This window comes from Trachypithecus francoisi, unplaced genomic scaffold (genome assembly GCF_009764315.1).
Source record: "Trachypithecus francoisi isolate TF-2019V2 unplaced genomic scaffold, Tfra_2.0 Lachesis_group15, whole genome shotgun sequence".
NCBI classification, from domain to species: Eukaryota; Metazoa; Chordata; class Mammalia; order Primates; family Cercopithecidae; genus Trachypithecus; species Trachypithecus francoisi.
In genome coordinates this window covers 22,284,183-22,308,000 of record NW_022681460.1, presented here as the reverse complement: position 1 = coordinate 22,308,000, position 23,818 = coordinate 22,284,183, and the positions used below count along the sequence as shown (strand labels likewise).

The 23,818-nt window shown below is 35.9% G+C and overlaps 1 protein-coding gene across 3 annotated transcripts in view; it reads right to left on the bottom strand.

Annotated features, from left to right (window-relative positions):
- The window catches only part of PKIB (cAMP-dependent protein kinase inhibitor beta), a 127,349-nt gene that overhangs the window by 88,536 nt on the left and 14,995 nt on the right, over positions 1–23,818 (bottom strand). For all 3 annotated transcript variants that reach the window (XM_033234436.1, XM_033234438.1, XM_033234437.1), the window contains exon 2: positions 15,286–15,370. The gene's annotated coding sequence lies outside the window, so the exon portion shown is untranslated. The remainder of the gene's footprint in view (positions 1–15,285; positions 15,371–23,818) is intronic.

Below are 23,818 nucleotides of genomic sequence, written 5' to 3'. Positions count from 1 at the left end.
TTTATTTTGAGGTTAAATATGGTTTCAGGAAATGTGCCTGAGTCTAAAGCTGACAAAGTGTGGACTGTGATGTGGTGATCATCTTCATGCGTCAACCTGACTAGGCTGTAGTCCCCAGTTAATCAATCAGACACTCATCTAGGTGTTTCTGTGAAGGAATTTTATAAATGTGACTAATATCTGCAATCAATTGACTTTAAGTGAGGAAGATTATCCTCAATATCTTAGTGGTCCAGATTCAATCATCTGAAAAGGCCTAAGAGCAGAACTGAGGTTTTCCTGAGGAAAAATAAATTCTACCTGTGGACTGAAGCTTAAACTCTTGCCCCAGAGTTTCCACCCTACCCTTCTGCCAGTGTATAGATTCCTTAAGCCCATTCCTTGCAATGAGTTTCTTAATGTATATCTCCTACTGGTTCTGTTTCTCTGTTTCTCATCTGTTTCTCTGATGGAAGCCTGACGGATACAATTTTATATAGCTAGTGACGGCATGTAAAAGTGGAACATACTAAAATGACTTCCAGTAAGAAAAATTCCATTAAAAAAAAGAAAGCTTTGTCATCCATCCTGATTCCCAAGGGTGTACTAGAAATACAGTATTTCTATGAAGAAGGCGTAAATTGAGATACAAAACTGAAACCCAGCATAATAAACTCAGGTGAGAATACAGTATTTCTACGAAGAAGGCGTAAATTGAGATACAAAACTAAAACCCAGCATAATAAACTACTTTTCTCACACAGGTGAGAATTTGAAGCTAGGTTTTATGGCAGAAACATTTATTTTATTTTAATTGCATAAATTAACTTCTATTTAATAAATGAATGCATTATTTCTCTAGACAAGATTCACCATTGTAAAGAAAATCGAATAAAAAGAAACACGGATTTTTTTCCTCATAGAAAATAGTACTTGGAAAAACAATGATAACACTTTGAAACTTCATAGTAACTTAGATTTTTTTAAAGTGGACATCAACTAGAGATTTAATTTCAAAATGTAAAGCATTAGAATGCTTGGATTTTGTTTTGAGGGTTTCGTTTTTCTTTGATTACAAATATATGGGTACACATAAAGTCTAAGATCAATAATAGAAGGTTGTTAAATGCTAAGACTCAAGCAAAAGAGTCAATGTTCAATTTTTTCTTAGTTCTTAGACGTGAAGTCCCTGGTTTGACATAGGGCATTCCCAAATAATGTAACCGGGGCTGATATTCCCCCAAATAATGATTGTCATGGAAAAAGCCAGTTAACACTCATATTATTGTAAGGAAATTAATTTCAGCAACTGCCACATAGTTCTTTCTCTTCTATTACAAGCAAGCTTCAGTCAAAAACAAAGACCTACTTCCTAATTCTTTTATTTTATACTTTCTTCTTAGATAGATAACCTCTTCCTAAGGATAAATCTAAGCAGAATAAGGAATAATAACCCCTCCATATTGCATGCTTCACTTCACCTAGGCCCCATGTGAGCAGTTTCAACTGCAGGAAGTTAAGTCTCATCTGAAGGTCACTACAGCCTTTGCAAAAAAAAAAAAAGGCAAGACTGATTGTATCAAAGTTGCTTTTTAATCTCCTCATCAGTAATAAAGTAAAGCACAATTTTGTAATTAACACACTTGAGTTTTTCAGTTTTCAAAAGGTGACAGTCACATGAGTCTGCACTAAGGAATATGGAAGTCAGCATCTTTAAAGACCTTCCTGGCTTCCAGCTCCAGTATCCTTCCAATCCATATAACCCCCAAAGCTGAGGATATCACAAGTATCCTTTAACCTGTGGCCCCACATAACAAGAGTCTCTGCTTTAATGCCCTATGTAGTTCACTACTCCCTCCAAGATTGGCCTCTGTGCTAGTCTATCCAGGTTTCCCAGGGCCTGTATTTCAGGCCCCAGCCTCAGCCCCAGTCCATGGGACCCACAGTCTGTGAACAGATCTGTTTATCTGCCTGGATATTGTCTGCTTCCAGACTCTGTGTCACCACAGCCCACCCACCTGCTGGGACACCATCTGCTGCACCTTGCTGGTCCTAGTGGACTCCGACCCCCTATCTGACAGGACCGCCTCCTGTTGACATCATTATTCTCTCCAGATAATGAGCCTACTAGCTCAGCTGGACTTTCTCCCATCAGTGGAAACAAGTTCCAATTCCAATGACCTCTTTCACACTGGAGACCATGCCCTGTCATTAAAAAACAAACTAACCCTATCCTCTACCACCAATTCTCATACTGACAATATTACACTACTCTTTGTCCTATAAAATATTCCAACTTAACAGGTTTCAAGCATAATTAAAACAGATTGTGGATTATTTAAGAAAGAGTTATGTGTGTATGATAACTCTAAAAGATAGAAGTCATGTAAACAACCTGTACTAAAGAAAAGTGACAAACAGCAGAATATTTTCACTGGCAATACAGAACTGAAAAGCAATAATCAAATTCAGCTTTCCAAACAGTCTGCCATCTAATAACACAGTTATAAAGACAAAAGTTGAAAAATAAATGACATTAACCCATTAGGAGGTAAACAAAATATGTACCTAATGCAGAAACAAGTCCCAAACCCAGTTATAGGAACTGTCAAATCCATACAACTCTAAGATATATGAATATTTTGCTTAGTTTTTAAAGCAGTCCTTTATTTCTGCAAATATGCCTTGATTTAAAACAAATGACAAAAAAAAATCAGTGTTAGCTGTATAATCATTAATCCTCCACACAGAAACAATGCTTTCACCAGTCTAATAATTTCAAGATGTATTGAAAGCAAAAGCAAGAAACACTTAAAATGATACAATTCTCAGACTCAAAGTACTGTTTGTAGACATCAGATCTGATGAGGTCACATCACATTAAAATGTTATTAAACAATTAGCTGTACAGGCAATATTCCAAGTACTTTACAAATATCAACTGCTTTAATCTTCTTAATAACCCTGGGGGAGAGGCACTAATACTAATACCATTTACAAATGGAAACATAGAGACAGAGAGATTAAGTAATTTACCAGCAGTCACACAGCTAATAATAAATGACAAAAGTAAGACTCAAATTCAGCAATCAATGGTTTGATCCCCTGCACTTTGCAGCATCGCTGAATGACTTATGAGGCTCCTGCAGCCAGAAAGGGGCAAAACAAGGTATGGAAGAGAGATTTGCATTGTCTCGTGCTCTTTCCATAAAATTTTCTGGTCAGTTCAAACGTTCACCTAGTGTTAAAAAGACGAAGAAATTCTATGTGGTGGGCTAGTCAATTGTCACAAGCAAAAGCAGCAAAAGAAATATAAAGTATTCCTGAAATCACAACTTTATGTGATATGATTAAACTATGATATACATTTATATACCGACAACAGAATTCACAAACTAACACATAGAATAATTTTAAGTGAATTGGCTCATTTTGGGTTAACCCCTTGCAGTCAGTTCACATGATATGAAAAAACAATATAACCACAACCCAAATTAAACCAAAGAAGAGCTTTCACTGATATAAAGCATTGTTTTTTATTAAGCCGCACTACAGCAACCATACCCATACAAACAGAACTGACGTATACTAAAGACTTTAAACAATAATTAGCAATGAAAATATTCATGATGTCTTCCAGCAATTTAAAGACACAACTTCTAAGACAAACAAACAATAATAATCAGTGCATGTGCAGCTTTTAAACAGTGATTTCATCTTTATGAAAGTTATAACCTCAACCTTTTAATGTTGTGTTTTTAAAAAAGCATACATTTATACTTTGATTTTTTTAATGACTATAGTTAAAATGTCTATGCTATTTACAAGGTAGGATAATAGTTTGACATTCAGTTAATAAAAAATATTATGTGTTCTCAAGCATCTGTAAATTAGAATATTATAGGCTGAACATATTTGTAGAGAATTTAAATTACCATTATTTTATTAAGAACATTAGGTGAAACTTGAAACTTAACACATGATAGATCTTTACTTGTAATGTATCACTTAATTTATAATGAGTATTTTAGCAATTACATTTTTATTTCCAGCAGGTAGTCAAGAATACTGATTTTAGTGACATTGGTGGTAGAGTGGTAATCATAGCTGCCTTCTAAGAATGCTGATTTTATTTATCTTATAAAAGTGTAAAACATTTTGGAGAAACAACAATAAATTTGAGGTGAGTAAAACTTACTAGTTAACACCAGGTTACATAGCTGGTTAATGGCAGTCCTTGAAATACCCAGCTCAAATCTCGAAATCAAACAATTGAATGGGGAAGAAATAGAAAGCTTTCTACTCCTTTGTTCTGTTTGTTACGCTGCTTCTTATGTTTAGAAAACATGTAGAGAACTAAGATAATGCATTCTTAGAGCTGCCTCATTAGAAAAATGAAAAAGCTTTGCCTTGCCTTCAAAATGGCTGGTAACAGTATAGCTTTAATTTATTCATTTTTCCTTATGCTTGCTCTCTCCCCTACCAGGTGTACCTAAACACTGCCTCTTTTTTAAAAAAATTAAAAATCTGCAATCCTTTTAATCGTGGGGAGCTATACTAGTTTAGAAGTTTAAAATAAAGATGTAATGAGGAATTTGGTGTCCTAACACCATGAATCATAGTGATACAACAGCAATATAACCTTTACCATGAAGAATACCTGAGACCAAGCCTAGGTGAAGGAAATTACAGGTCTGTATTGAACATGCAAGTTTCAAGCTATGGTTTAATTAGTGAGTCAATTTTCTGTCTCCAGTACATTGGCACACCCAAACCTTAAAGATATGTCACACTCATTCACTAGCTGGAAATCAAGACAACTGTAGGACAAAACTAAGCTGACAGTAACTAGAAAAGAGATGATGTCTGATCACCAGTGACACTTGATTTTCCAGACCAGATTTTCCTGATTTTCCTACCTAAGGGGACAAATGGGACAGAGTGAGAAGAGGGAGCAAATAGCGTTACCTGGTATGTGAGATAGCAAGCACAAGGAAACAATGATAGATTAAAACTATACTCTTGGCCGGGCGCGCTGGCTCACGCCTGAAATCCCAGCACTTTGGGAGGCCGAGGAGGGCGGATCACAAGATCAGAAGATGGAGACCATCCTGGCTAACATGGTGAAACCCCGTCTCTATTGAAAATACAAAAAAAATTAGCCGGGCGTGGTGGCGGGCGCATGTAGTCCCAACTACTTGGGAGGCTGAGGCAGGAAAATAGCGAGAACCAGGGAGGTGGAGCTTGCAGTGAGCCGAGATCGTGCCACTGCACTCCAGCCTGGGCAACAAGCAAGACTCTGTCTCAAAAAAAAAAAAAAAAAAAAAAAAAAAAAAACCCTATACTCTTACCAGCCATTGTGAAAGCAAGGCGTCAAGACTTCATTTTTCTAATGAGGTGGCTCTAAGAATGCATTATCTTAGCTCTCTGTGTTTTCTAAACATAAACACCAGAATAACAAACAATGAACTGGAAAAGCTTTCTATATCTTGCCCCATGCAATATTTTGATTTTGAGATTTGGGCTGGATATTTCAAGGACGGTCATTAACTAGCTATGTAACCCAGGGTTAAAAGATCAACTTTAGACAAAATAAATTTAACAGTTTATTTAAGCAAATAATGAATAATGAATCAGACAGCACTCAAAACGGAAAGAGGTTCACAGAGTTCTGCTCTAGCAGCCTAAGCAGTGGGCTTTTACAATCTGAACATGGAAACAAAGTAAAAAATTACTTGATTGACTATAGTTATTCATTTCCGTTATTTGTGTATGGTTCAATGGGAGGTCTCTTGTTATATAACCAATCAGCTTTCTGGGTGTCTGTGATTGGCTGAAGCTCAATTCAAAATTCATCAGTAACAGCCAGGTGGCTCAGACCTCTAATCCCAGCACTTTGGGAGGCTGAGGTGGACGGATCATCTGAGGTCAGGAGTTTGAGACCAGCCTGGCCAACATGGTGAAACCCGGTGTCTACTAAAAATAAAAAAGTAGCCGGGTGTGATGGCATGGGCCTGTAGTCCCAGCTACTCGGGAGGCGGAGGCAGGAGAATCACTTGAACCCAGGAGGTGGAGGTTACAGTGAGCTGAGATTGTGCCATTGCACTCCACCCTGGGCGACAGAGTGAGACTCCATCTCAAAAAAAAAAAAAAAATATATATATATATATATATATATACACACACACACATATACATATATATTAATCAGTGACAGGGAATGCCTCGAAGTTAACTTTTGGTGTGACTTGTATAAGCGCTCTGGAAACAGAAACAACCCTAGATGAGTGGCCTGCTGATTATTTGGCTTTAACACCAGAGAGTCACATCACCTCTCATAGCTTTGTTTTCTCCATACGCAGTCTGATCCTTCACTGTGGTTTGCCTGGGAAACCATATTTTCCTGACTTCCCATCCATTTTAGCTTTTGCCATTTTCAAAAGTTCCCAGTGTTGGTAATATATAAAGCCATAAATTAGAATGATGTTTTCTTCTAACTTTTCTGGCGATAACGTTCTGCTATCCATGGGCCCTATTTAGGAGTAGGGAAGGCCACTAGATGTGAACAGCAAATGCAGTGTTTCATTTACCAAGTGAAATATAAATTTCACAGGGAGAACAGAGCTAGAACTAGATATATCTGTATATATTTCAAAAACAATGTTTTGAAAAGAAGTGTGATATTATTTTTGTAAGTTAAAAAACACAAATCAAGACTAAATATTGGAATGGTTGTATAAATAGATGAGTGAAAATATAAAATAGACTGAAACAATGTACACGAATTCATAGGAGTTTCTGAGAGGAGACTTAACTGTTGCATTGTATTTCTTTATAAAGGAGGCTTTAAGCAGACATTATAAAATAAAATGAGTCAATTCTGGGAGGTGGGAAATTGATTTTATTCTTTGTTCTTTTCCTCATTATTTAAATGTCTCATTATTTGAATTCATATTCATATAATATGAATTACGTGAACAAAAAACAGAACACAGACTATGAAAACAAAGAGAAGGTGAAAGTAATCAAAGATAGGCCTGGAAAAGTGAGCCCAGAGTATTGAAATATTTATTTATTTAAATATTCATTATTGCAGCTGGTAAGCATGTGAGAAGTGAACCGCAGTCCGTTGAGTTAATGTTCTTACAGGCAATCACTAACTGCTTTATGTGTCTCATGTTGGCATCATCTCAATGTAGTTCACCACCTGAGTCCTTTTGAACTTTTTACTGGCTAGTTCAAATTATGGAACAGTTGATATCAACAATATGATTGAAAAATAGGAATTGATTACAACACAGATACTTAGAACTAAACCCTATCAATTTTCAAACTCATCCAACTTGCATGAGCAGACTGTCTTTGAACATGTAACAACGTGTTGTCCAAGATCTCCTTTGATATGACAAGCTGAAGTTGACAGTACAGGTCTCTTAGAATAATACAAAGTAGAAATTGAGCTAAAAAAATCTTTCCAGCAACTAAGAATAGGTAAATAATAAGGAAATGGTAACAAAGTAGAACAATTATCTTGGCAGCTTTTCTAATGTTGTATGTGTTTAGTATTTCTCCCTGTACATTTTAGAAACATTTTGTTTTTATGAATCCCAAATAAGAAGAGAGGAACTTTTTTTTTTAATTTTTTTTTTGCGAGACGGAAGTCTCGCTCTGTCGCCCGGGCTGGAGTGCAGTGGCGCGATCTCCGCTCACTGCAAGCTCCGCCTCCCGGGTTCACGCCATTCTCCTGCCTCAGCCTCCCAAGTAGCTGGGACTACAGGCGCCCGCCACCACACCAGACTAATTTTTTGTATTTTTAGTAGAGACGGGGTTTCACCATGTTAGCCAGGATGGCCTCGATTTCCTGACCTCTTGATTCACCCACCTCGATCTCCCAAAGTGCTGGGATTACAGGCGTGAGCCACTGGCCCGGCCAAAGAGAGGAACTTTTTTTTTTTTTTTTTTTTGTTGTTGTTGTTGTTGTTGTTTTGAGACGGAGTCTCGCTCTGTCGCCCAGGTGGAGTGCAGTGGCCAGATCTCAGCTCACTGCAAGCTCCGCCTCCCGGGTTTAGGCCATTCTCCTGCCTCAGCCTCCCGAGTAGCTGGGACTACAGGCGCCCGCCACCTCACCCGGCTAATTTTTTGTATTTTTTAGTGGAGACGGGGTTTCACCGTGTTAGCCAGGATGGTCTCGATCTCCTGACCTCGTGATCCGCCCGTCTCGGCCTCCCAAAGTGCTGGGATTACAGGCTTGAGCCACCGCGCCCAGCCGAGAGGAACTTTTTACCTTAGTGGGTGTCATTTTAACCCTCTGGATTGTTTAAGGGAGTCCAAGTGTTTCCCAAGATGACATTCTAGTTCCCATGTATTGAGTATCATCTATTGAGTGCCCACTATAGAGCAACCATTTTGAATTAGTTCATTTACACTCATTTTTTTCTCTTCTCACCACAGTCCTGTGACATGTACTATCTCCTTTTCTCTGATGTAGGCACTAAGGATCAGAGATGAGAGATTTGGTCAAAGCCTAAGAGTAAGTGACAAAGCTGGTAGGTCTAACTTAAAAGCAGCCTTGTAGTCCCTTACTGTATTGTCTTCAGAGGAACCCTTCCCACATCAATGATTTCAACAACAGACTCTGGAATTTTTGTCTTTGGAGATGAATTAAGTACCCATCCCCAACACCAACCCCTCATCCTCCCACTTGTGATCAACCAACTCAGTTATCAGAGGTAGCTTATTATAATTTCAGACAGCCTTTCCCTTGATTAAGCAAAAATGTTTTCTCCTCTAATTCCATCCACTCAAATCTAGTTTTGCCTTCTCAATCACACGGATTTTTTTGACATGATATTTCTGGCATAATTGAAGAAAGTTAGCACATCTTCTCTAGGACCTCCACAAAGTAAATCATCAGCCACTCCTGATATAACACCTTTTGGGTCTCCTCACGCTCCTCTAGTCAATTTTTCTCTAGTTCAGAATTTCCATGCTAGTGATTCACAGACTCTGGAGAATTGCAGTGTCTTTAGCTCTGATCCCCACAGCTCACAACAGTGCAGGGCACAGGGTAAATGGGGTAAATGCTCAAAGAACACTTACTGAATGAAGAAATGAGAAAATGAGTCTGGCACATTGCAAACATTAATTGACAATTACTTTGATCACTAAGAATTAGTGCTAATCTGTTAACGACCACCTTCATTCTTTGTATATATTCCCTTTACTCTCCTTGACAAGGGTGTCTGTGTGTTCTGCTCCTTTGTTTGTTGGTTGTTTTGTTTTGTTTTCCATTTCCCCTCCAGAATTCACTGCTTACAGTGTTTGGACAGTCTTCAAAAAGTGACAGTCTGGCTAGCATGAACAGTAACAAGATTTATTCTTTATGTTTAGGGTTATGCTTGTTTGATTTGGTTAGTCGTGCTTAAAACAAAATGGCTAGGTTTCTCTTTTGCTTTTATTACCCAAGAGAAGAAGAAAACATTTTACACGGTTCTTTTGACTACTTCCAGACCTTTTTCTGGTGGTGGCCAAAGAATATATGTACTAAATGTAGATTTATGGACAAATAAAGATACATGTTTAAAAATCAATGTTTATTTAGCAAGGGTATTAGAGTTAAGGTCTATTCTGTAGTCTTTTTATAGTTTCAGGCACTTCTAGGCATGTCTCCTGAGCCAGCAGGATGAATCTGCCAGGGATATAACTTCATGAATGCATAAAAGTTCTTATAGGAAGGACTATGATGATGGCTGTTAGCCAAACCCCAGGACCAAGACCTGCCTGGCCAAAAGCCACTTATTAACAGTCCCAGTCCTTGTGTAAGTGAGGGAGAAAACTCTTTAAGGTGAATGGATAAAAAGAGTTGAAGTACCAAACTCAATACAGGGACAACAGTCAGGGTTAGAAGGCAAGAGATGAATGCCTGAAAGCAGAACGTCGGGCAATTTGAGCCCTGAAACAAAAGGGCGACACAGGTAGGGGAGCAGATTCCCTGTCAGCTGAGAGACTGCTAGCGGGAGCACATGAAGCAGAGTGAGTGCTCTCAGGAGGATTAGCAGTGAACAGGAGTCAATGCATTGGCCAGAATCATGGATAGTGACTGGATGTGAACAGACTACGAAGTTCACGGGTACACTGGTTACTCTTTCCCATGAGCTATTTGGAGCTCAGAGTCTAGCAATAATGCTAATACAGCCTGGGACAGAAAACTGCTATTTTGTTAGTGTTAATTGATTGTTATAGTACTGGCTGGTATAACCTTGACTATTTTACCTAAATTAAAACTTTAAAAAAATTATTGGTCATTAATTATAATACATTTTCCTTTCACACTTCCTCTGAGTTCCCAGCATTGAAGGAGCAGAGGTACTCTAGAAGGAGGCAAACAATCTTTCTTGTGTCATCAACTTCAATAAAACAGGAAACATTTCTCTCCAAATTTTATCATTGTGTCACTACTCTGTGATTATCTACTGCATAACTCAAGACAGAAATTGAATTATTTCATTTTTATTAGAGATAACTTATTTTAACATGTTATCTTAATTCAGAGATTACTGAAGGTGGCTGCAAATAATTTCTACTGAAATAAAATGCCCTGGCACATGTAAGAATTATAAAACTGTCTGGTTGAAATCCTCTACTCTCTTGGATACTCTAAGCCAAATTAATTGATCTTTTTAGGTGGAACAATTCAACTTTCCATATTATCACTGGTCTTTACTAGAACTTCACCTTTATTTATTTATTTATTATTTTTTTGAGATGGAGTCTCACTCTGTAACCCAGGCTGGAGTTCAGTGACGTGATCTTCGTTCACTGCAAGCTCTGCATCCTGGGTTCATGCCATTCTCCTGCCTCAGTCTCCCAAGTAGCTGGGACTACAGGCACCTGCCACCGTGCCCAGCTAATTTTTTGTATTTTTAGTAGAGACAGGGATTCATTGTGTTAGCCAGGATGGTCTCCATCTCCTGCCCTTGTGATCCACTTGCCTCGACCTCCCAAAGTGCTGGGATTACAGGCATGAGCCACTGCGCCCGGCCTTCATCTTTATTTTTAATTAAGACATATTATGTATTCTTCACACAAAAACTTCTGTGATGCTGTGTGCCTTCAGGAGATAAAATAGCAAATTAGTACTATCCCAGAATAATTTCTGCTTTACTAAGCCGTCAAACAGTAATATATTGGAATGTTAGTCAGGACTTAACTGATTTATTAATTCCATTTCCCCTCAAAAAATCAAGAAAAAGCAATTTTCAAACATTTATTAGGTTCATGCTATTTGAGTCTCTTCTTTGTTTTATATGTACAGAAGTTTTAATATATCTACAATTAAGTCTATCAATCTCCAATTTTGATTTGTGCATTCAATGTCACGTTAGACAAGATTATGAAATTATTTGCCAATCTATTTTCCTCCAGTTATGTCTCAGTCGTTGTTCTGCTTTTATCAATCTGACAAGTATTTGTATATTGTATAAATAAAATATCAAAATTTACATGTTTTCCTAATATTAACTAATTATTGTTGTTGTGCTTTTTGAAGAGTCACTACTTTCTCCATCAACGTAAAATGTGGTTTTTCTTATGCATTACTTTTACATGTGCTTTGATCTGTTTGAGGAATTCTCAAACTGACTTGGCTTCTCTAAGTTTCTATGTTAGTACCACACAGTTTTAATAATTGTAACTTTTTAATATGCTTTAATACTGGGAAATAGCAAGTTTCATCTTTCTTTTCTTTTCAAAAATGTACCTTTTCCAGACTGTCCATGCTTCCAGATGAATTTTAATAATCATTTTGCCAAGCTCTCTCCTAAATCCTTTTTGGGATTTTAAATGAAATTGTACTAACTTTATAAATTAATTTGAGGAGGCTAACACCTGTTCAACATCTATTATTCTCATCCAAGAATATAATATAAACCTTCATTACTGCTAATTTTTCTTTCTGCATAACACACTTAACAGCCAATTGTTTATCTTGTATTTCTCTATAGATGTTATTTTCTTAAGTCTTGTACATTTCTTCAACAGTTTATTCATAGCTATATAATATTTAATTGCTATGATGAGTTTTTTAAATTTTTTTTATTTGTTGCTGTCACAGAAAAACCAACTGATTTTTACACATTTATCTTTTGTAGGGTTCCTTAACAAAGTTCATTACCCTAATGGTTCTTCAGTTAATTCTCTTGGGATTTTTAGTAAAATATATATTTTTTTTAAGCAAAAAAAGATGTAACATCTTTTATAATAATTTTCACCTTTGAGAGGCAGCATAACATGGTATTTATGATTAAAGACTCATGGGTCAAACCATATGAGTTTTAATTCAGCTCTGCTACTTATTAGCTTTATGATCTTGGCTTGTTACTTAGCATCTCTTGGCCTCAGCTTCCTAATTTGCAAAATAGAATGATAATAGTCCATATCTCCTAGGATTGTTGTGAGGATTAAATGAGTTAATATTTGTAAAGCATTTAGAACAGTTCCTAGCATATATAGGAAAAATGCAGAAAATATTAGTATTTTAAAACATTTATTGCATTGGTTAAAATTTGTTAAATGGTATTAACTGTAAGTGATGAAATTGGTGATGTAGTAAGCTACTAGGGTTTTTCTGCTTTGTTGAAATCACATTTTTGTATTTTAATGACATCTCTCTATTCCTAAATTACTATGTTACATGTATGTGTATTTTCTTAAAATAAATATAGTTGCATTTTATCAAAGGTCATTTGAAATCTATTTGGAAGTTAAAATATGGGTTTTATTCTTTGGTCTAAGATTATGAAATCACTTTAATAAGTTTCCTGATACTGAACCACTTTCACATACCTAGAATAAACACCATGTGTTGTATTATTCTATTTTATTGATATCTACATTCTTTAGCTAGTATTTCAATGAATTTTTATGATTTTCTTTTTTGTGATACTTTTATTAGTTTTGTTTTTTTCTTTTACTTTTTTAGTATTGTGCTTCTTATTAAATAAATCAGAAAAATGTTTTCTCTTTCAAAGAATTCATTGAGTATAGGGATAATTTTTTCCTTAAGAGTATATATTTCTAGTAACTGATTATAAATAGCTGATGAAAATAAGATACTATAGTCATTTAAACATAGTGCTTTACCTCCCACCAAACATTTCTATTCAAGCTGGTCAAGGACATAGGCTTATGCATCTGACAAAATTAGGCTCAAGTCCTAACTCACCACCCACTTGCTAAATGTGTGTGTTTGGCAAGGTATGCTTGAATCACAAGAAATAACCATGCCTCCTTACCTTCCTCATAGAGTTATTGTGAGAATTAAATAAGATTATGCTTATAAATCACTGTATACTCAGCCCACAATATAGACCTAATAAATTATTTTATATATTAGTTTTAATTTTCCTTAAGTACAAAATTAATTTGTATTTATAATTCTACTTATTTTGTTCTCATATGGAGATTCTAGTGGCTTATGTAGAAACATAAATGGTTTGGGTAAAATTATTTGTGTGAAATTAGTTTATAATAAAAGTAGATTTTAATTAGGACATGTTATTCTTAAATTTATTTTTAGACATGTTGACATAAATTTAAATGTTCACATCAAAGTAAAAATGCTCTGGTGAGCCATGGAAATGAACCTACTGTCAATGTTTAAACGAAATCACGGAGGGTTAATAGGAAAGTTGTATACTAGTTTTAAGAAGACTAGGCAATGAGCCTAAACCAAACATAATGTCTTCCACTCCTTCCTGCTCCCCTGGAGTTCTGTTCTAGTAGGAATCTGAGAGGGGCAGAAGAACTTTGGAGCCTCCCCTCAGGCTGCTGCTGACCTTGGGTTCTCTTGCTCTGTCACCTAAGCTGTAGTGGAGAAGCAAGGTTCTCACTCTGGGTAGGAGAATGTAGCACTAAGGGATCCAGGTGCCCTCAAACACAAGCTTTACCAAACTGATAACATTTATATATTTGTTTTTATTTATTTATTTATTTTTGTTATACTTTAGTTCTGGGATATATGTACAGAATGTGCAGGTTTGTTACATAGGTATACATGTGCCATGGTGGTTTGCTACACCCATCAACCCGCCATCTACATTAGGTATTTCTTCTAATGTCATCCCTCCCCTTGCCCCACACCCCCTGACAGGCCCCAGTGTGTGATATTCCCCTCCGTGTCTGTGTGTTGTCAGTGTTCAACCCCTACTTATGAGTGAGAACATGCGGTGTTTGGTTTTCTGTTCCTGTGTTACAAACTGATAACATTTTAATGAAATACTAATAAGACTGCAATATGAATGTGGCCTCAGTTTTCAAAGGATGCACTACTGATGTAGGCAAGTATGAGTATATACAGATATCTGTCCTAGATAGATAGATAGATGATAGATAGACAGGTAGGTAGATAGATAGATAGAAGATAGATAGGACAGATATCTGTGAGATACCAGCACACAAAAACCTGTCTCTGAAACAAGTATTAACTTGAGGTTTAGTCATCAATATTTAATTGGCCGGGCGCGGTGGCTCAAGTCTGTAATCCCAGCACTTTGGGAGGTCGAGACGGGTGGATCACGAGGTCAGGAGATCGAGACCATCCTGGCTAACACGGCGAAATCCCGTCTCTACTAAAAAATACAAAAAACTAGCTGGGCGAGGTGGTGGGCACCTGTAGCCCCAGCTACTTGGGAGGCTGAGGCAGGAGAATGGCGGGAACCCAAGAGGTGGAGATTGCAGTGAGCTGAGATCCGGCCACTGCACTCCAGCCTGGGCGACAGAGCGAGACTCCATTTAGCAAAAAAAAAAAAAAAAAAAAAAAAAGAATATTTAATTGTATGTACTAATTATAATTCTATCACTATGGTCTCTGAGGAGAGTAGTAATAAGAAAAGCAGTCAGTTTATAAGATCTGATAGGCAGTATGAATTTCTCTTCTATTTTAAAGGCTATAAATTTCAAAATATCATTCTGATGGGGGAGCCGCCTCTACGAGAACCATTTAAATAGGCACAGCTAAGAGTGGAAATATCAAACCAAGCTCAGCCTCTACTAATCACTTATCCCTGGCAGACACGAGTTGAAAATGTGTATCTCAAGGTCCCAGTATGTATTGTTTGCTATTAATTAGAAATTAACAGTATATTCTATCAACCTTATATTAAACTACATTGTTTTCTAAAATGAAGATATCCCACCTTACATTTTCTTTGCTGTCATCTGGCTTTATAGCAACAAACATATTTTTAGGAACATGTTCAATATATTATTCCATATGTTCCAAGATCAATGGAACAAAAATGTACTTACTCCTATCTTTCCTGTCCCTGGCACAGGGTTTCCTGCTTCTCCCAGAGTTCTCTTGATTGAGTGTCTTTTCAGTATAGCATGACTCCTGAAGGAAACAAAGGCAGGAAAAGATTTATTAAGATAAACATCTCTAGTTTCTTGTCTCTTGCAAAAAAGAACAAGTTGTTCCTTAGACAAAAAAGTCTAATTTAGTGACCAAATGTCACATGTTTTTAAAACAACATTCATTGTCTTCTTTATTCCTTTCCCCCAAATTGTTTTATTCAGTTTCTCTGATAGCAAGAGCAGGACAAATTTTCTTGAGTAAGCAGCTCCATATACCCAGATAAATAAGGAATGTATTTCTTTGTATTATTTTGTTCACCTTTCAAACACATCAATTGTATTCTGAGCAGTCTTTCTTGTGTTTTGCTCTAAAACTGTGTAACATGAACAGTCAGAGACATTCTTACTGAATAGTAAAATCAACAAGAAAGCAAGATTTTTTTTTTATATTTTCAAATTTCCATTGGAAATAGATTCACTAGGTGAATGACAGCCTTTCTCAAATGCGTGATTTAAAAAGCAATATATCCCTGCAACCGTTCACCTTTGAATTTAAATACCAAGGAGCAAGGACAATGTTTTCCTAATCACAAGATCTAGTGATTGGAATTGTTGGAGAGAAATGAATCCAATAAAATCCAGTCTATGCATAATGCCTCACCATCAAGAGGTAATATAACATTTTGCTATGAATAGGTAGCAAATTCACTTGAATATTTTTTTCTGATCATATTCTTTTAGGTATTTATATGTAAAAAAGTCACCATTTAAAAACTGGTTATTAGCTTGAAATAGGTGGAAAACAACCGAGTTATTTTCGTTTACATATATACTTCTGTGGAGGTGGCCACAGTTGATCACTGGGTTAAGCAGATGCCCTTTCACTCAGGCACTCTACATATTTGAGCAGACACATAGTAAATGCTTAGATGTTAAAAATGAATGAGCCGTGTCGCTTTCATTCTATGAAGATCATCTGTTTCTTTTTCTAAATGTGGGGCCAGTAATATCAACATTCCTCTGTTCGTATACTAGGGTTATTCAGAGCAGGGAAGAGTCTAGTTTCATATTATGTATTCAAGGATCAATGTTGTCTGCTGTCTTCTCTTCCCTACTCCTTTCTAATAAACCATCAAATTCTATCTATTCCAGGCTCTTAATGTTCTTCAAGTCACTCTTCCTTCCAGTTCCATTTGCATGAGCAAATCTAGTTCAACTCTTCCCAGTCATAGTTTCTTCCATGCCACCCATTCTTCCAGGGGTTATGACATCTCTCACTAGTCTCCCTGGCCTGAGTCATTCCCCTTCCAAACCATTCTCCACACACCTTTCACACTGGGACCGTAACTGAACTTCCAATTTGTATAAAACCCAAGAACTATATGTAGTGGAGATATTTCACTATGATTCTCAAATAAAGTATCTTTTCCCCCAAATGTCAACATCGTTATGTTAGCCACTCTTAGTTTTCAAATAGTTTGATTACTCTCTCCTTTGCTTCTCACATAGTTTACAAATACACCAGCAAACGAATGTTGTAAAGACATTGAAACATAAAGACAGAAGCACTGAACTCAGTTCTAGTTTCAACTCATCTATTTATCAGCTGTTGATTTTGAGTAGTCATCTCCTTTCCTGGAGGTGAATGGCAGAACTTTGCTCATCAAATGGCACAGTAATATTAATCCTATCTGTCTCTCCAGGTTGTTCTGAGATTTAAGGAAGTTCACATACAATGAAATTCCAAATATACAGTTATTACGCTCCTTGAAGATCTGCAAAAGTATAAACTTGCTTCTTTTGTTTAACACTAAATTCAGATTGGGACCTAAGAGGTATCTGTGATCACACTCTTAAGTCTTACAGCTTTCTTTTGGAAAGAAGTTTGTTTTGGCTTCCCCCACACCCCCCAAAAAAGAGCACCAAAGGAATTAAACTGTAATATACTTTGATGTCAAAGGCACCCTGAATCTAAAAGAGTGGGAAAAAGGAAAGGGAGCTCAAAACAGTGACAATTCCCAATTGGCTGAACCTGCCATTTGATTAAAATAACTCAACTGCCATATGCAGCACAGATATTAATGCCATCTTCTTCAAACTCTGCTAATATCTCCAGACTTTACTGGACACGAATAGAAAATATGTCCCTATTCTCTGTCATTGTGTTGTAGAGTTTTAAATGAAAGAAATGTAGAGTGTGTGCAATAGGATGTTTGTTTGTTCTGTTTCCAGAGAGGAAATAAAAGATATCAACCAAATATTCCTTAATATATAATCAGCACTGTGACCTCAGCTCAAGGAAGTCTTTATTTTAGACATAAAAATGACAAAAAATGCTGCTAATCCATGTTTTCCTCTCCTTCAACCCCTGAGTTCTCATGAGCATCCCATCCTGCTGGTTTCCAGGTAACTTTTATATGGGCTTTTAGGTGAGCGTTGGTTGCAAATACTTTTGGAAGATACTGATTATCCTACTTAACCTCTTTACTGTTTTAGATCACTGGATAATTAGCCAAACAGGGCACTGAGGATCATAAACTGAAAAGAAACAGATATAGCATATCTGTGCAGTATCGATTTCATCAGGCTAATGGATTGAAAATGGTAATTTTAATAGTGCTTTTTGAAAATTATTGTTAAAAATCATATAAAATTTATCATCTTAATCATTTTTAAGTATATAGTTCAGTATTCTTCATCATATTCATATTGTTATACAACCAATCTCCACAACTTCTTTGTCTTGCAAAGCTGAAACTTCATACCTATTAAGCTACCACCTCCATTTCTCTTTCCAAAACCCCTAACCATCATCTTACTGTGTTTATATAAATTTTACTATCTAGATAGTTTTATAAGTGGAATTATATAGTATTTGTCTTTTTGTGACTAGCTCATTTCACTTAGCATAATGTTCTCAAAGTTTATCTATGTGGTAACATGTGTCAGAATTTCTTTACTTTTTTAGGCTGAATAAAGCCTTAAATAAAAATACTCTAATGTATATGCCATATTTTGTTTATGTGTTCATCCATCAATGGACACTTGAGTTACTTTCACCTTTTGGATATTGTAAATAATGTTACTGTGAACATGGGTGTACCAATATCCCCTCAACACCCTGCTTTCAAATCTTCTGGATATATACACAGAAGTGGAATTGCTGGGTCCTATGGTAATAGTATTTCTTTTTAACAAAATTATTTACAATAGTTTTGATTTACAAAAAAAATTTAAAATAATACAGAAAGTTCCTCTAGTGTTCCATACCCAGTTTCCCCTATTATTAGTATCTTACATTAGTATGGTACATTTATTACAATTAATGAACTAATATTGATATGCTGTTGTCAACTAAATCCCATATTTCATATCTCTTCAGTTTTTATCTAATGCCCTTATGGTATTTTGGAGTGTCATTTAGGATACCGCATTACATTTAGTTATCATGTTTCCTCTTTGCTGTGACATTTTCTTAGACTTTCCTTGTTTTTAATGACCTTAATAGTTTGACAGATATTTTGTAGAATGTCTTTCAATTGGGATTTGCCTGGTGTTTTTCTCATGATTAGACTGTGGCTATGGGATTTTGGGAGGAAGACCACATAGGAAAAGTGCCATTTTCATCACATCATATCAAGAGTCTGTAAAATCAATACAGCATCACTACCAATGTTGACCTTGATGAGATAGTGTTTGTTAGGTTTCTCCACTGAAACGTTAGTCTGCCTCTTGCTGTTTTCCACAGTATTTTTGGGAAAGAAGTCACTGTGTGTAGCCCACAATTAAGAAGAAAGGAGTTATTTTCTACCTCCTTGAGGATAGTGTATCTACATAAATTATTTGGAATTCTTCTGCACAGGAGATTTATCTCTTCTTCTCATTTATTTATGTATTCAATTTTTTATTCATAATTATATGAACTCATGTTGGATATTACATTTTATACTTTGGATTATAATCCAATAGTACTTTACTATGCTCTGCAAATTGTTCCAGATTGGGTCATCATTAGCTCTTTCAGTTGGCTCCTGTAGTATTTTTCCTGTTAATGCATTGCATTATGTATCACCACTCAATATTTCAGCCTTGACATCTAGCATATAGCTCTATCTGGGTAATACAGCTAAGAAAAACTTATTCAAGTACAATGAAAGACATAGAGTATTATGAAGCAGGTGTAATGGACATTGTGGTGTGCCACCAGATGCCCCCTTCAGGACTGAACTATTCATTTCCCCAGCTGATTATCAGTGGCTGACGGCCCTCAACTGAAACCTTCCAATTACGAGTTTATGCAGGGCATAAAGAACCTGCACTGAGCCCTCATTTGGACTGATTCTGAGGGCACATCCCAGCTGCTGAGTTCCCCATGGAATCAGCTTTCCCCGCTACCCAGGAATGTTTCCTGTATACACAAACAACACTAGGTAACCTCAAGTAAGGGAGATATGGTGAAAATCAGTATATTGAACACAAGCAACTAGAAAGAAATTGGCTACAGAGAGGAGAGAATTTAAATTGTGAAAAATGTAGTGAGTCAGGTCAGGCTAGGTTATAAGGAATCCTGAAAGCCAGGCAAAAGGTTTAAGATTGAATTAGTAGCAATAAGTCTAACTGGGGGTGCAGTCCAATAAAGTATGATGTAGCCGTATGAATAAATAGTATCTAGCTATAAGAAACCAGAAATTGTAGCTAACATTTAGTCTGGCTATTAATGCACAGGACATACTTTGTATACACTATGTCATTAAATCTTCGTTACAACTATTAAGATCTCAATTTTGCAAATGACAAAACTGAAGCTCAAAAATATTCACTAACTTACCCAAGATCATATAGCTAAGAACCCACTAGAGAGATTCAGACTTTGCTCTGTATTACTCTTTAAGTAATGCTATTCTACTCACCAAGTCTTAAAGAATATGTAATCATAAGACATGGCAAATGTTTCATAAATGTTAAATGAAAGAACTGGATACACTCGATAGACAATAGAATCACAATTTTGTTTTTTAAAAGTATATATGTTAATCCCATACATAACAAAATGTAAATGTTTTCTGTAAGATGATATACAATTAAAATCTTGTATGATTTTAATTAACTTATTTTCTGCATTTTATATACTTTATAAATTAAATCATGTTCTTTCTAATCAGAGATAAATTAATGATATTTTATAAAAAGAAGTTTCTTTATCAGTAAACGAGGGATCACCATGAAAGTGTCTGTTATGTCAAGAAAGGATGTAGAACAATTAGCTGTCTGCAAGACTGAGGAAAAATGAATGAAGGTTATTTGGGGTCATAAGTCAAGTGTTTTAGTTTGCGACTAAAAGTTGATAAATGTGAAAGATATCAACATAATTTATGCCAGGGTTGATTGTTGATTTGGGTAGGGAGAAAAAAGAGTCAAATATACCCCAGGAATTATCCAGAAAAGGAATAATTGGCAAGAAAAGTTGGAAGGAACATGATGAGTTCAAAGTAAGGCATTCAGATATTCAGTGAGTGTAATTCAACCAAGAAGAGCTTATCCAATAGGCAGCTGGGAAACAATATTAACAGTAAATACAATCAATTGATCAAATCCAGTAAATACAATCAAAAACAGTAAATACAATCAATTGACAAAAATCAGGGAGTAACTTAAGAAGTGATACATTTTAACTCATGAATTTAGACAAGCCAACAAAAGTGTACAAATGAATTATAGAAAGAGAAGAGCAGAGTGCTAGGACTAAAACTCACAGAAGTTAAAATTTGGTGAGACAAATGTTACCCAGAGTTTAGAAAATTTACATTTTCTTTTGAATTGCATAGGTGTTATCAGGTAAAGAAAAACAACTCTCAATGTGATATAATTTTTGTTTGAAAGTTATCACCTCATATTAAGAAGGATCTTTCAGTGTGTTCGTTTATTCATTCATCCATTCATATATTAAAAAACAACATTTACTGAGTGCTTCCTTTGTATGAGAACTTGTACAAGTTGTGATAAAATGTGGTTGTTTGCATCCCTTGGCCACATAGGGCTAGCAATAAATAGCAAAAGATTAACACAAATAGGTCACACAAAAAACATTCTGCTTCATCTGTCTAGAACACACATTTCCTTTTGCTCTTCCTAGAAGGGTGTGAGCCATTTTAATGGCCAACTCAAATGCTGCCTCTTCTCTGAAGCTGTAGGAATTGTTCCAGATTGGTATTAATCATAATCTCTGCCCCCAAATCATTCTTTTCATGACTCTCTGATGCTTTCTGTTACAGCCATGTGTGATAGTCTACCCCAGAGCCTGTGAACATCTTGAATGGCAATATTTTATTCAATTATCTGTAGGATTTAGGACAACATATTTTAGGTATTCAATAAGTGATCATTGAATGGAAATTCATAAATCTTTACTCATATTAGCAAAAGGTATATAATAACTTTAAAGAATGTTTGCAAATGTGTTTTACACTCATTTTTGCTCCATAAAGTTCAAAAAGGGTGAATTTATACAGTTGTGAAAATATGAACCACTCAAGTGTATTCATTAATAAGTATTCACAACAAAATTAGCATTATTCTATTCAACTTCTCTAATTTAGTTAATATTAATTTTTCATTTCGTTGACCTCTAATCTATCATCCATCTATCTATCTATCTATCTATCTATCTATCTATCTATCTCTATCTGTCTATCTATATTTTGACATAGGATCTCATTCTATCACCAGGCTGAAGTGCAGTAGTGCAATCCTGGCTCACTGCAGTCTTGACCTTCTGGGCTCAGGAGATCCTCCCATCTCAGCTTCCTGAGTAGCTGGAATTACAGCTGCGTGCCACCGCACCTGACTAATTGTTGTATTTTTTGTAGAGATAGAGTTTGTCCATGTTGCCCAGGCTGATCTCAAACTTCTGGGCTCAAGCTAAGCACCTGCCTAGGCCTCCCAAAGTGCTGGGATTACAGGCGTGAGCCACTGAAGCTGACCAATCTAATCTGTTGTCTATTTCTTTCTTTCTCTATAATGTATGCTTGATTTCTACAACTGTGACAGTATTTAAACTAACCTTGGCAATTGCTACATTTTCACAGCTTTCTTAAAAAAAAGTTAATTAATTAATTAATTATTATTGTAAACAGAGTCTTGCCCTGTTGCCCAGACCGGAGTGCAGTGGCGCAATCTCAGCTCACTGCAGCCTCCACCTCTCGGCTTCAATTGATTCTCCTGCCTTGGCTTACCAAAGTCCTGGGATTAAAGGTATGAGCCACCAAGCCTGGCCCTATAGTTTTTTAATTTACATAAAATTGCAAATAACCTGCTTTATACATTCATGGGCAAATCTTTTTATCTACCATGTGGTAGATACAATGGAGGAAACACAGACCCAGTTTTGTGGAACGGAGGGTTAGAACTAGACTACTTGATTTAAAAACCATAAACATTTTTAATAGGCAAGGTAAAAATCAGGTTTTCTTAATTAACAAGGTAACATCGCATTGAGCAACTGCTTTTACATAGTAGTTTGGAAAAGTTGACTCAAAGTCTTAAAAATGTTGACAAACTTTAACCCAGTAATTCCACCGTGAAACTCCTTTCACCCTTTAAGTCCTCAGGGTAAATCTCTTTTTACTTTGCTACTGTTAGGAGGAAAAGGAGATAAAGGGATTTTGACATTTAAAAAACAACTGTTCTGTGTTATCAACCTTAGTAGACACTTTGCATTTTAGTTCATTTAATCATTGTAATTAATCTATCACATAGTGGACCTTTTGCAAAGCTTAAAGATAGTCAGATGCATCCCTAAGGTGACACAGGTAATAAGTCCCAGAGCTGGGATTCAAACTCAGCTCTGTTCAACTCTAAAGCCCACAATTAATCCACTACATATCATGATGCCTCACAATATTCTTGGACTTTTGACCTGGCTTGTATATACATATTTTTTCCTCTATATAATTTTTCTCTTATGATTAAGTGACTGTTCCTTGATACTTAATATTTTGCTTTATATCTCAAAGTTCTAAGAAATATGAATGTTTTTGGAGAATTGACTCAAAAGCAGTTCATAGACTTATTCATTACCTCTGAGTTTTCTTTTAAGGATTTCCTCTTCCTTTACATCTCATATCAAAGTTAATATGTCTTCACATCTGACACTGGAGAGAAACAAGGGTGCTAATATGCCCCCTGAATTTTTGTTTCATGTTCAAAGGATGTGGATGGATACAAAGAAACTTGATTAAAAAGGGTTCCTGCTATGGACTATAGGCCAAAGTATAAAATAAGCAAACCTTGTTACCCAAATGATGTTGTAATCTTCAATCTCTTGCATTCTTTCATCAAACCATTATAATTTACAAACATGTTTTGCTATGGATTTTGATTAAGTTGCCCTCATGAAATAATTTAGTACTTACAATATATTGCCATGTTTGAGAACATGGATTCTGAAGACAGACTTACTGATTATAAATCTTTATTTTGTACATTTGGC